This window comes from Pecten maximus, unplaced genomic scaffold, assembly GCF_902652985.1.
Source record: "Pecten maximus unplaced genomic scaffold, xPecMax1.1, whole genome shotgun sequence".
NCBI lineage: Eukaryota > Metazoa > Mollusca > Bivalvia > Pectinida > Pectinidae > Pecten > Pecten maximus.
Window position 1 is genome coordinate 4,668 of NW_022979807.1, and position 14,236 is coordinate 18,903.

A 14,236-nucleotide genomic window follows, 5' to 3' on the forward strand; every position below is an offset into this window, starting at 1 on the left:
CCACATTATTATTCTCCAATTTTCAGAAAGAAAAAAAGCAATATATATACATTTTCTGTTTTTCAAAAGTACAGATTTATATATGTATACCAGCAAAATTTATAAAAAAAGGGGCTTTTGTCTTACACTCGTAGGAACATCACGGGACACCAGTTACTCTTGTTAGGTCTCACACAACTAATTCAGCCAATCAGCTGGTGTTTCATTTGAACCAAGTTGCTGAACAAAATGCAATGGGTACTTTCTATACACGAGAATAAGGAGTAGAGTCTTGCTTGCTATTGTAAAAATCAAAAATATACACCCCTTATATAAATAGAAAGATGTAGGATTCTAGGTGTAAAAAGGCGGGAATTCCCCAGTGGGAGGTTCCCCTGTCCATTGTAAATATCAGGGTTACTGTCTTCCAAGTACGGGCGAGGTCTTATAAGCTATCAAACCTATCCAATAACATAATTTTTCTTGTAAGGAAATCTTCAAACTTTAATTTAATATAAATTTCACAACAATGGAACTTCAAATGAGCGATTGAGGAGATTGGTAATCGGTGGTAATACTATATAGTGAAATAATTACATGTAATTGTACGAGACCTCGTAGCCTTACTTTAACATTTTTTTTAAATGGCCGCCATTTATTGGCCCCTGATCATGATTGGTCCAAATTACGATTTTGTTAGATTCTACGACATTGGATATGTAGGTACATCATGGGACACTGTACCTCTCGTAACCTCATTTTCAGATTTTAACAAAGTGGTCGCCATTTCCTGGCCTATGATTGGTCCAAATTTAGATACTGTCTGACTTTGATAAAAATTGGTATGAAAGTACATGTACATCTATTGACAACTGTTACTCTAGTAACCTGACATTCACATAGAATGAAAATGGCCGTCGTTAACTGGCCCCAGATTGGTCAAAATCTAGATATTGTGGGGTTGTGATGAAATTTGAAAATGACACTGTTTACTCTCGTCACCTCACTTTAACTCTTTAACAAAACTGCGGCCATTTACTGACCATCTAATTGGTCCAAATTTAGACATGTACAATTTTGTAGGTACAAAATGGGACATCAGTCACTCTCGTAACCTCACATTCGCATTTAACAAAATGGCGGCCATTTCCAGTCCCCTGATTGGTCCAATTTAGGATATTGTCCGATTTTTATGAAATTTGATTGTACATTTATTAGCCCAGATGGTGGATTATTCAAATCGCCCTGCGTCCGTGGTCCGTGGTCCGTGGTCCGTCAGTCCCTCCGTCCGTCCGTCCCTCCGTCCGTCCGTCCCTCGTCCGTCCGTCCGCCCGTAAACAATTCTTGTTATCGCTAATCCTCAGAAAGTACTGAAGAACAAAATGGCCAACAGACAGCCATTATCGCTAAATTATTTGTTTTTATATATAGTTTACCCTTGTTCGAAAAGTACAAGAGTGCTGTTTCTGAATTTACACGAAGTAAGACTTAGAGGAAGGGAAAAGTAGAGAAAAGATCAATCTGACATGGAACCTATCAAGATCATTCAATGGTGGGCGCCAAGATCCCTCTGGGATCTCTTGTTGTTGTAGGTACACCATGGGACACTGGTTACTTTTGTAACCTCACTTTCACATTTACACAAAATGGCCGCCGATTCCTGGCCTCTGCTAGGTCAAAATTTAGATATTGTTCGATTTGGATTTTATTTAGTATGTAGGTGTATTAGGGGACTGCAAATTAAACTTTATGGGTTTCTTCGCCATGAGAACAACACAGAGTCTTTTTATTGGTCAAAATTTAGATATTGATCGGTTTTGATAAAAACCGTGCCAAAACAGGGTTATTGCCCCTCACTACACTTTCTGTCACACCCCTTTAGGTGTCATCCCACTAGTAAAGTATGTCAGGGGTTTAAAGAGCTTTTTTGGCCAAGTTTGTGATTACACTCTGCCCGACCAGCTAAGTTTGTGATTACACTCCGCCCGACCAGCCAAGTTTGTAATTATTCTCCGCCCGACCAGCTAAGTTTGTAATTATTCTCCGCCCGACCAGCTAAGTTTGTAATTATTCTCCATCCGACCAGCTAAGTTTGTGATTACACTCCGCCCGACCAGCCAAGTTTGTAATTATTCTCCGCCCGACCAGCCAAGTTTGTAATTATTATCCGCCCGACCAGCCAGGTTTTTAATTATTCTGCGCCCGACGAGCCAAGTTTGTAATTATTCTCCGCCCGACCAGCAAAGTTTGTTATGACATTCCGTCAGACTAGGTAAGTTTGTAATCATTCTCCACCCGACCAGTTAAGTTTGTAATTATTCTCCACCCGACCAGCTAAGTTTGTAATTATTCTCCACCCGACCAGCTAAGTTTGTAATTATTCTCCACCCGACCAGCCAAGTTTGTAATTATTCTCCACACGACCAGCCAAGTTTGTAATTATTTTCCACACGACCAGCCAAGTTTGTAATTATTCTCCGTCCGACCAGCCAAGTTTGTAATTATTCTCCATCCGACCAGCCAAGTTTGTAATTATTCTCCACACGACCAGCCAAGTTTGTAATTATTTTCCGCCCGACCAGCCAAGTTTGTAATTATTCTCCGCCCGACCAGCCAAGTTTTGTAATTATTCTTCACCCCACCAGCCAAGTTTATAATTATTCTCCGCCCGACCAGTTAAGTTTGTAATTATTCTCCGTCCGACCAGCCAAGTTTGTAATTATTCTCCATCCAACCAGCCAAGTTTGTTAGTATTCTCCACCCGACCAGCCAAGTTTATAATTATTCTCCGCCCGACCAGCCAAGTTTGTAATTATTCTCCACCCGACCAGCTAAGTTTGTAATTATTCTCCACCCGACCAGCCAAGTTTGTAATTATTCTCCACCCGACCAGCCAAGTTTGTAATTATTCTCCACACGACCAGCCAAGTTTGTAATTATTTTCCGCCCGACCAGCCAAGTTTGTAATTATTCTCCACCCGACCAGCCAAGTTTGTAATTATTCTCCACCCGACCAGCCAAGTTTGTAATTATTCTCCACCCGACCAGCCATGTTTGTAATTATTCTCCATCCGACCAGCCAAGTTTGTAATTATTCTTCACCCGACCAGCCAAGTTTGTAATTATTCTCCACCCGACCAGCCATGTTTGTAATTATTCTCCATCCGACCAGCCAAGTTTGTAATTATTCTCCGTCCGACCAGCCAAGTTTGTAATTATTCTCCACGGGACCAGCTAAGTTTGTAATTATTCTCCACCTCACCACCCAAGTTTGTAATTATTCTCCACCCGACCAGCCAAGTTTGTAATTATTCTCCACCCGACCAGCCAAGTTTGTAATTATTCTCCACCCGACCAGCCAAGTTTGTAATTATTCTCCGCCCGACCAGCTAAGTTTGTGATGGCACTCCGCCCGACCAGCCAAGTTTGTAATTATTCTCCGCCCGACCATCTATCTGTGTTGATTAGACTCAGCCCTGTCAGCCAATTTTGTGATGACACTCCGCCCGACCAGCTAAGTTTGTAATTTTTCTCCGCCCGACCAGCCAGGTTTGTGATGACACTCCGCCCGACCAGCCATGTTTGTAATTATTCTCCGCCCGACCAGCGAAGTTTGTAATTATTCTCCACCCGACCAGCTAAGTTTGTAATTATTCTCCGCCCGACCAGCTAAGTTTGTAATTATTCTCCGCCTGACCAGCCAAGTTTGTGATGACACTCTTCCCGACCAACTATCTGTGTTGATTAGACTCAGCCCTGTCAGCCAATTTTGTGAGGACACTCTTCCCGACCAGCCAAGTTTGTGATGACACTCCGCTCGACCAGCCAATTTTGTGATGACACTCCGCTCGACCAGCCAAGTTTGATTGGTAATATGTTAGCGTAAAAACAAAGGCATTGAACTGCAATCGACAATTTATTACCAAAACATAGATATTTACAAAAAAATGGCTTCAGATATCTTACTTGACAGCTAAAAGTCATATTTTGAATGTGCTCCTAATTATGCTAAACAACGGTAAAAATAGCTTCATGACAGGACTAAGTAAGCAAAGAATTAATGTCGCATATTTATAGCTTTACTGAAAAAGTATGAATTATATGTAGTGGGTAAATCTGTCTTTTTCACAATTTAATTTTGTAATTTCTTTCTTTTCATTCTCTCTCATATAAACTCCCAAAGATTTACTATAGTCAATTTCTTAATCAGTTAATCAATCACACTATTTTAACTTAATCCATTTCAATGCTGAATGTTAGTTCTAAAACTGTACATGAACTGTAATACGCGAAGAAAACAACTTTTTTGTGGACGACATTATTCAAAGGAGACCAAGCTTTACTAGAACATACTTCACACTCCTGTTAGTAGTATGATTTATACAATTGTGTAAATGCATGAAAGCAGTCAGAAAATTGTACGAAAACAGTATAAAAACAGTATAAAACAGTATGCTTAAGACACAACTGTCCTACATTTAGGCAATGTCATTTTTGGTTGATTACGCATACTCAACAGATATTGAAACTGTACAATATTGATACAAAGAGGAATGTATTTTAAGTAAGGTATAAACGCAAAACTTATCATTGAAATATTTAACAGTCTTAGAATATTCCACATTTTACATAATAGATTGATTTTGGTTTATTATCTTTACAAAAAATACGTAATAGCAGAAAAATCACAACGGCAGATTTCGTCAGTTCATTGGAATGCAAGTTATTCATTAGCATTAACACACTTGGATTTCATCTTCCAAAAACATCCTTAGGATCCTGGATCTTTTTCACTAAAACGTTTGCCCTTGCCCTGATCGTATGTTTGTTGATGATTATAAATCGCCTATTTAGGAACTTCTGACGTCATTTTTCCTGGAGAGCTGCATGCTATTATTGTGTCTTTGGCTGAACTTTCATCTCAGATGTAACTGTTGTTTTGATTTCTGGGGTGCTGCGGTTGGGAATGGTTTGTTTCCAGGAAGTTATCTTGCTAAGGCGGTCAGTCATATTACAATTAGATATTAGAGCTGTCGATTTCACTAGAACAAATATAAAAGTACATATATATAACAACTTATAAACTGTATATTAAATTGATTATACATACGATAACAGCAATAATGTCTGTCAATATATTACCAACATAGACTCTCATGATGTGTTGATCATATCATGCTAACATCCTGATTACTTCTTCACCAGTCAGGTGACCTCAGGTGTCACCTTAGGTGACAGTCCTGGTTACGTACCTCTAATGGTGAAGACACTATGACAAACAGTTACCTTTGGGTGACAGTCCTGGTTACTTATTGGAACTGGTAAGGACACGTTATAACAGTCAGTTACCATGGGTGACAGTCCTGGTTACTTACTGGTACTGGTAAGGACACACTATAACAGTCGGTTACCTTGGGTGACAGTCCTGGTTACTTACTGGTACTGGTAAGGACACAGTATAACAGTCAGTTACGATAGGTGACAGTTCTGGTTACGTACCGGTACTGGTAAGGACACAGTATAACAGTCAGTTACCTTGGGTGACAGTTCTGGTTACTTACTGGTACTGGTAAGGACACACTATAACAGTCAGTTACCTTGGGTGACAGTCCTGGTTACTTACTGGTACTGGTAAGGACACACTATAACAGTCAGTTACCTTGGGTGACAGTTCTGGTTACTTACTGGTACTGGTAAGGACACAGTATAACAGTCAGTTACCTTGGGTGACAGTTCTGGTTACTTACTGGTACTGGTAAGGACACACTATAACAGTCGGTTACCTTGGGTGACAGTCCTGGTTACTGACTGGTACTGGTAAGGACACACTATAACAGTCAGTTACCCTGGGTGACAGTCCTGGTTACTTACTGGTACTGGTAAGGACACACTATAACAGTCAGTTACCCTGGGTGACAGTCCTGGTTACTTACTGGTACTGGTAAGGACACACTATAACAGTCGGTTACCTTGGGTGACAGTCCTGGTTACTGACTGGTACTGGTAAGGACACACTATAACAGTCAGTTACCTTGGGTGACAGGTCTGGTTACTTACTGGTACTGGTAAGGACACACTATAACAGTCAGTTACCTTGGGTGACAGTCCTGGTTACTTACCGGTACTGGTAAGGACACACTATAACAGTCGGTTACTTTGGGTGACAGTTCTGGTTACTTACTGGTACTGGTAAGGACACACTATAACAGTCGGTTACTTTGGGTGACAGTTCTGGTTACTTACTGGTACTGGTAAGGACACACTATAACAGTCAGTTACCTTGGGTGACAGGTCTGGTTACTTACTGGTACTGGTAAGGACACACTATAACAGTCAGTTACCATGGGTGACAGTTCTGGTTACTTACTGGTACTGGTAAGGACACACTATAACAGTCAGTTACCATAGGTGACAGTTCTGGTTACTTACTGGTACTGGTAAGGACACACTATAACAGTCAGTTACCTTGGGTGACAGTCCTGGTTACTTACTGGTACTGGTGAGGAGACACTGGTACAGCTAGTTACCGTTGTGACAGTGAAAGTTGATCCATTTCTGTCTGAGCTTTGTCAATAACAGCAGCTGCGTCAACATGGATTTTGATGACAATCTCTCGTAACAGGTCATATTCACCATAATCAATTTTTCCTTCGGCCTTAAGACAACCACAGATATTGTGCCATGCTTTCCCCCTCCTTATCATACAATACAGCATGTCCCAAGTGTGGTTCCAAAAGCGTCCGGAAGGTCCTCCATTTTTCTCCTAATCCTGGACTGATCCACGTGGACAGCTCTATCACCATGTCAGCATGGATGTTTTTTATCTTGGTCATGTCTGTGAATTTCTCCATTGCCAGAATCTACAAAATAAAGTAAAGACAAACATGTATTGCCAGTAACAAGTTACAAGTCGCTGATAAGCTTGGATGGCATGGCTTAACATCTGAAACAATCACCTTATCTGAAATCTAGATAGTATGTTATCATCTCCTTATTGACATAATAACGAAATACTGAATGATAACGAAATACCGACATAGTAATGAAATACTGAATGATAACGAAATACCGACATAGTAATGAAATACTGAATGATAACGAAATACCGACATAGTAATGAAATACTGATATAATAACGAAATACTGACATTATAACGAAATATCAACATAATAACGAAATACTGACATTATAACGAAATATCAACATAATAATGAAATACTGACATTATAACGAAATACTGATATAACTAGAGGGTGACACCTGAAGGATGTCACAGATGGAATGAAGTGTAGTAAGGGGCGATAACTTTGTGTGAGCACGTTTTGTCAAAATCGCTCAATATCTAATTTTCGACCAATACAAAGAATGTGTTGTTCGTAAAGGCAACAAAACTCATGAAATTGAATTTGCAGTCCCCTAATACCCTCATATATCAAAGCGAATTAAAACTGAACATTATCTACATTTCGACTAATCAGAGGCCGGGAATTGGCGGCCATTTTGTTTAAATGTGAAAGTGAGGCTACGAGAGCGACCGGAGTTCAATGATGTACCTATATACCAAATTTCATTAAAATCAGATGATATCGGAATCTGGACCAATCAGAGGCGAGGAATTGGCGGCCATTTTGTTTAAATGTGAAAGTGAGGCAACGAGAGGAACTGTGTCCAATTATGTACCTACATATTAAATTTCATCAAAATCGGACGATATCTAAATCCGGACCAATCAGAGGCAAAGAATTGGCGGCCATTTTGTTAAAATGTGAAATTGAGGCTACAAGAGGGACTTGTGTCCAATGTGTTCTTACATATCAAATTTCATCAAAATCGAACAATAACTAAATTTGGACCAATCGGAGGCCAAGGATTGGCGGCCATTTTGTTTAAATGTGAAAGTGAGGCTACGAGAGGGACCGGTGTCCAATGATGTACCTACATACCAAACGTCGTCAAAATCGAACAATAACTCAATTTCCACCAGTAATTAGAAGCCTCTGAGTACCAGAGGTCCAGGGTTCAATCCCTAGCTGAGGCAGTGATATAAACTTAATCATGCGCTCTGTTACATTGGCCCATGTAGGGACCTGGGAAAAATAATCAGGATTGCTCCACAAGCATCACTGTTACTCCTGTAAACTCGAGGACGAGTTCTTTCCTGGAGGGGAAGTATGTAACCCTGGTAAATACTAGCCGCAATATACCGCTCGGCTAGAGAGTTCTTCTCTATAGCTCGATTGGTTGAGAGTAAGACTTGTAAGCCAGAGGTCCTGGGTTCGATCCCTAGCGGAGACAGTGATTTAAATATAATTAATCATGCGCTCTGTTACACACGCACAGTATTCTAATCAATAAAATAGTGACATGCCATCTAAGATTTTAAAATGTCATATATATGATGTAAAAATCCTGTACTGATATAATAACGAAATACTGACATTATAACGAAATATCAACATAATAACGAAATACCGACATTATGATGAAATACCGAAATAATAACGAAACAACGATGGTGGGCCCAGTGGATGCTGAGATATTACTATCTAGAAATGGAAAGCTAGCAATAGAGAAATTTAAGTCATCACGCATATCAGAAAGCTTAGATGTAAAGTAAAATTGGAGGTAAACAGAAGATGATGAAGAGCCTGCAGTTTCTGTGATAACAAGTTCTACAGAGTATATTGGATCGACATGGTTAACACACTGCTAGACCATCTGGCTGCTAGAAAAGACCTTGAGGTTAGACTAGCAAACGATCTAAGCTGATGTAATCACACCACCTTCTAATTCAGGAACAGCAAAAGTACTGGAATTATCTCAAGAATTAGTCACCAAACCCAAGGAAGTTCTGGACGAAGTTGACCAGCGAAAAGCACGAGAGAATAATATAATAGTATTTAACATCAAGGAATTTACATCTGAAAATTCTTAAACTAGGAAATAGGAAGATAGTTCATTTGTGGAACGTCTATATGATATGGAGACTGGCTAGGGGAACGTGGTAAAATTGGTAAGGCCCGGTATTATACCACAGGAGGTAACCGGAAGTACCAAATCACGACCAGTTAATATTCATATTTTAAGATTTACAGGCAAAAATTGCATTCATGAGCGACTTAAAAAACCTCGTATACGAAACAGACGAAGCTATTAAAAGCGTTAGTGTCGCTCATTACTTGATTAAACAGGAGAGAAAGCCACTTAAAGAAAAAGTAAACGAGGCTGAACACAGCAAAAATGGGGGAATGGCGACACGTTGTCCAAGGTCTACGGCGGGATTGGCGCACAATAAAAGAGAAGAAAAGACCAGCTCTTTAGAATCCTACGACAAAGGCATAGGGACGTTTAGTATCATGTTCAGACGCGCTTACACTCTAATATAACAAAAGCTGCAGGAATTACGTCTTCTCATTAGCGACAAAAGCGGAAACCCGTGATAAAGAAAACAGAAAATAATACCCTACTGTCAAAAAGCAGATAAGTTAATGCAATCGAAACGGAATCTAAAAACAAAGATCAAATTTCTTTTTATAATCCGAAATTTATGTACAGAAACGCAGATCAGTTAAAGAATTAACTACCGGAGCTTAACATCAGGGTCAATACTACGAACCCAGACATTATAGGATTTACAGAGGAAAAAAGAAAGTCCGTAATACAGAGATGTTTACCACCCTGTAATTAACTACTTGTGGTGAAATAAAAGAGAGGAGAGCACCGAAAATCAGGAATATAAATCTATACAAAATCTGCCAGACAATTTTCTTTTTCTGCATGTTCATGAGCGGACAAAATGTTGGTAGTAATAACAGGCAGAACTTTCCAGCCGACCAAGTCACGGTGGGCGCCATTACAAAGAAGCACTCATTGTTTAGAAACCCTCCAAGAAGCAAAGACATGGAAAGAAGAAATCAATATAAGGCAAGAAAGAAAGTAAGAAAAATAAATAAAAAACAAAGGAAAGAGTATGAACACAGAATTGCAGTTAAAAGTTAACGGGAAAAGTGTTGAGAGGTCCAACCAAGAAAAAGACATCGGTACAATTATATACTCAGAACTCGCATTTCCGGAAATAATTATATCGAAAAAGTTTAAAACGGAAACTCTAAATTTGCACTTCTAAGGAGGACATTTCCGTTTTTGGACGTAAAGTCCTTCATTCTAGTTTTTAAGTGTTTAATAAGACCACAGCTTGACTATGCTAGTTTTATGTGGGCATCATACCTACAAAAACAATTGGATAAAATAGAGGGTGTTCAAATGAGAGCGACAAAGTGTCTACCAGGAATGAAGAACCTAACCTACAATGAGAGGCTGGAGAAACTAAAGCTACAAACGCTGGCCTTTAGGGGAATCAGAGGAGATATGATTGAACTATACAAGATAATAAGTCAGGTTTATGATAAGGAAAGTTTTACTGCCATATCACTCTGAAAAGATGCATCCGATAGCCACATCTGTAGACAACATTTCTTAAATGAACAGCTACCGTGCTCAGAATAAAAAAAAAAATCGATCAGAACAGTAACAATTAGGAATGAACTGCCAGAACGTGTAATGTCAGCAATAATTTACAATATGGAAAAATCAAAAATTTAAAAACATATAAAGCTACAATCAGAACAAAGAGAACAATATACATGTAACCGGATAAAGTAGCTGATATATTGATTTACTATCTATCTAGTCTGGTATACAGGACTTTATGTAGACCTGAATCGGAATAAAACTTATCTTTATATATATATCATTAATTATATGAGTCTCAACATGGAATTCACAAATGTCACCTGCAAAAACACCAAGAAACTGCGACAATTGCAATTAAACCTTCGAGATCTGAAGAAGAAAATGAAAATTACCTTCAATATAAATGTCCCTACTAGAACTTCGTACATGAACTGCGACGCAGAAAGCAGCCCAAAATATAGTTCCAAACACGTGTTTTCAGGGACACGCATAGATGTACGTCCCTGGTGTTTGATTGTTACGAGGTGTTGATATACATAAATACGACATTTTCAAGATAAGTAGTAAATTACTTAATTATAACAAAAATTCTTGCATTTTAACCCATTTGATACATGTGATCTTTAAATAAGATCAAGATCATTCATTTTGACAGGTGGTAGTCGATTATCCCAGCATGGTGTATATGTATGTATACCTAACATCATTACACTGGGGCTGGTGAGAAGATGTCGTTAACTAGATTTACAATCTGCTTCTTGTCTAATATCGTGATCTTTTGCTTCTTAGTTATCAAGAAGAAGTTAAAAATATAAATTTATAAATGGCGCTCTCAAAAGGACACTTGAGGGACGTCATATCTGGCATTGTGTTGGTCGGGCTGATGATCAAAAACAAACTAGGTCAGCATTTGTCCCGAGTATAAAGATCCAATGACAAACAGTGTAAGAGACAGACCCTTTCTTTATTGTAGCGACAAAATGTATCTTGATTATAAAACTCTTTGAAGCTCCAATGAGAAGAAGTGCATGTGATCAACGAAATAACCCTTAAATTTGACATGAACTTACTGGGATTTCCACCTTTTTACTTCATTTTTTTGCTTTCGTTTTTATCAATAACAACTACCATTTCCTAAACATCCCTCGAAAACTAAATATTTTTACTATTGCTGACTGTGAAATAAAGAAGTCAATGGACTGCGTGTATAAGAATACAATACTGAAAAACAGAACCAATTCTACAAACAATTGAATTTACCCGAACAGGGAAGTGATTTAAAACTATTAAAAAATATAAAACCATGCAAAGACTCCGATCTTCAAACATTACAAAAGAACAAATACAGTGTATTAAAGTTTTGTAAGAAAATGGAAAATGTTACAGTCATATAACAAAACATTATAGCAACGAAACTGACAAAATTAAACAATTACCTAGTGTTGTGTTAGCCAAGTTGTGGACCCGTCGTAGCCTCTTCTGTAGCGTGAATAGATATAGGTCGTTATTAACCCAGGACTTTATAACCGATAAAGTATTGTAGGGGTCGCTAGTAACCCAGGCCTTTATAACCGATAAAGTATTGTGGGGTCGCTAGTAACCCAGGCCTTTATAACCTATAAAGTACTGTGGGGTCGCTAGTAACCCAGGCCTTTATAACCGATACTGTATTGTGGGGTCGCTAGTAACCCAGGCCTTTATAACCGATAAAGTATTATGGGGGTCGCTAGTAACCCAGACCTTTATAACCGATAAAGTATTGTGCGGTCGCTAGTAACCCAGGCCTTTATAACCGATAAAGTATTGTGGGGGTCGTTAGTAACCCAGGCCCTTATAACCGATACTGTATTGTGGGGGTCGCTAGTAACCCAGGCCCTTATAACCGATACTGTATTGTTGGGGTCGCTAGTAACCCAGGCCTTTATAACCGATACTGTATTGTGGGGTCGCTAGTGACCCAGGCCTTTATAACCGATACTGTATTGTGGGGGTCGCTAGTAAACCAGGCCTTTATAACCGATAAAGTATTGTGGGGTCGCTAGTAACCCAGGCCTTTATAACCGATAAAGTATTGTGGGGGTCGCTAGTAACCCAGGCCTTTATAACCGATAAAGTATTGTGGGGTCGCTAGTAACCCAGGCCTTTATAACCGATACTGTATTGTGGGGGTCGCTAGTAACCCAGGCCTTTATAACCGATAAAGTATTGTGGGGTCGCTAGTAACCCAGGCCTTAATAACCGATAAAGTATTGTGGGGTCGCTAGTAACCCAGGCCTTAATAACCGATAAAGTATTGTGGTGTCGTTAGTAACCCAGGCCTTTATAACCGATAAAGTATTGTGGGGGTCGTTAGTAACCCAGGCCCTTATAACCGATACTGTATTGTGGGGTCGCTATTAACCCAGGCCTTTATAACCGATACTGTATTGTGGGGTCGCTAGTAATCCAGGCCTTTATAACCGATAAAGTATTGTGGTGTCGTTAGTAATCCAGGCCTTTATAACCGATAAAGCATTGATACATGTAGGTTAGATTGTTAGTAATCCAGGCCTTTATAACCGATAAAGCATTGATACATGTAGGTTAGATTGTTAGCAATCCATGCCTTCATCCAACTAGCTGTCAGCGGACATTGTCATTTCCTGTTTTGATAAGGCTGATCTAACGGTGATGTAATATCTCAACAATTTTCCGTCTGAAGCATGATGGTACCGGATATAGAAACGATGAAATGTTAATTTAAATAAAACATTTTGATACTTGATATTATAAGCTCATTTGTTTAAAGTCGAACTGGCAAACATCGACATCTACAGAGGGTATGAATCGCCGAGACGTCTTCATCGATATCAATACACACCCTACTTGACGAGGAAAGCGATTTTTGTTTGTTAAAAATACTTATTTACCTTAAGGCCAGTAAAACTAAAACAGTGAAAGGTATCTTTGAATTCATTGAACATTGAGAGTCGTTAACAATGAGAGTCGTTAACATTGAGAGTCGTTAACATTGAGAGTCGTTAACAATGAGAGTAGTTAACAATGAGAGTCGTTTACATTGAGAGCATTTCACATTGAGAGTCGTAAACATTGAGAGTCTTTAACATTGAGAGTCGTTAACATTGAGAGTAGTTAACAATGAGAGTCGTTAAAATTGAGAGTCTTTAACAATGAGAGTCGTTAACAATAAGAGTATTTAACATTGAGAGTCGTAAACATTGAGAGTATTAAACATTGAGAGTCGTTAGCATTGAGAGTCGTTAACATTGAGAGTCGTTAACAATGAGAGTCGTTAACATTGAGAGTCGATAACATTGAGAGTAGTTAACAATGAGAGTCGTTAACATTGAGAGTCGTTAGCATCGAGAGTCGTTAACAATGAGAGTAGTTAACATTAAGAGTCGTTAGCATTGAGAGTCTTTAACAATGAGAGTCGTTAACATTGAGAGTCGTTAACATTGCGAGTCGTTAACAATGAGAGTAGTTAACATTAAGAGTCATTAGCATTGAGAGTCTTTAACAATGATAGTCGTTAACAGTGAGAGTCGTTAACAATGAGAGTCGTTATCAATGAGAGTAGTTAACATTGAGAGTCGTTGACAATGAGTCTTTAACAATGAGAGTCGTCAACATTGAGAGTCGTTAAAATTGAAAGTCGTTTACATTGTGTCGTTAACATTGAGTTGTTAACATTGAAAGTCGTTAACATTGAGAGTCGTTAACATTGAGAGTCGTTAACAATGAAAGTCGTTAACACTGAGAGTCGTTAGCAATGTGAGTCGT

General features: G+C 38.9%; 1 long non-coding RNA gene across 1 annotated transcript; it reads right to left on the minus strand.

Annotated features, from left to right (window-relative positions):
* Positions 1 to 3,882: 3,882 nt before the first annotated feature.
* On the minus strand, positions 3,883 to 11,996 carry LOC117319215. Its single transcript, XR_004530623.1, has 3 exons — positions 11,890 to 11,996; positions 6,471 to 6,839; positions 3,883 to 5,021 (listed from the first exon to the last, which is right to left on the minus strand). It is a non-coding gene; the product is annotated as an uncharacterized LOC117319215 (long non-coding RNA).
* Between the last annotated feature and the right edge of the window lie 2,240 nt (positions 11,997 to 14,236).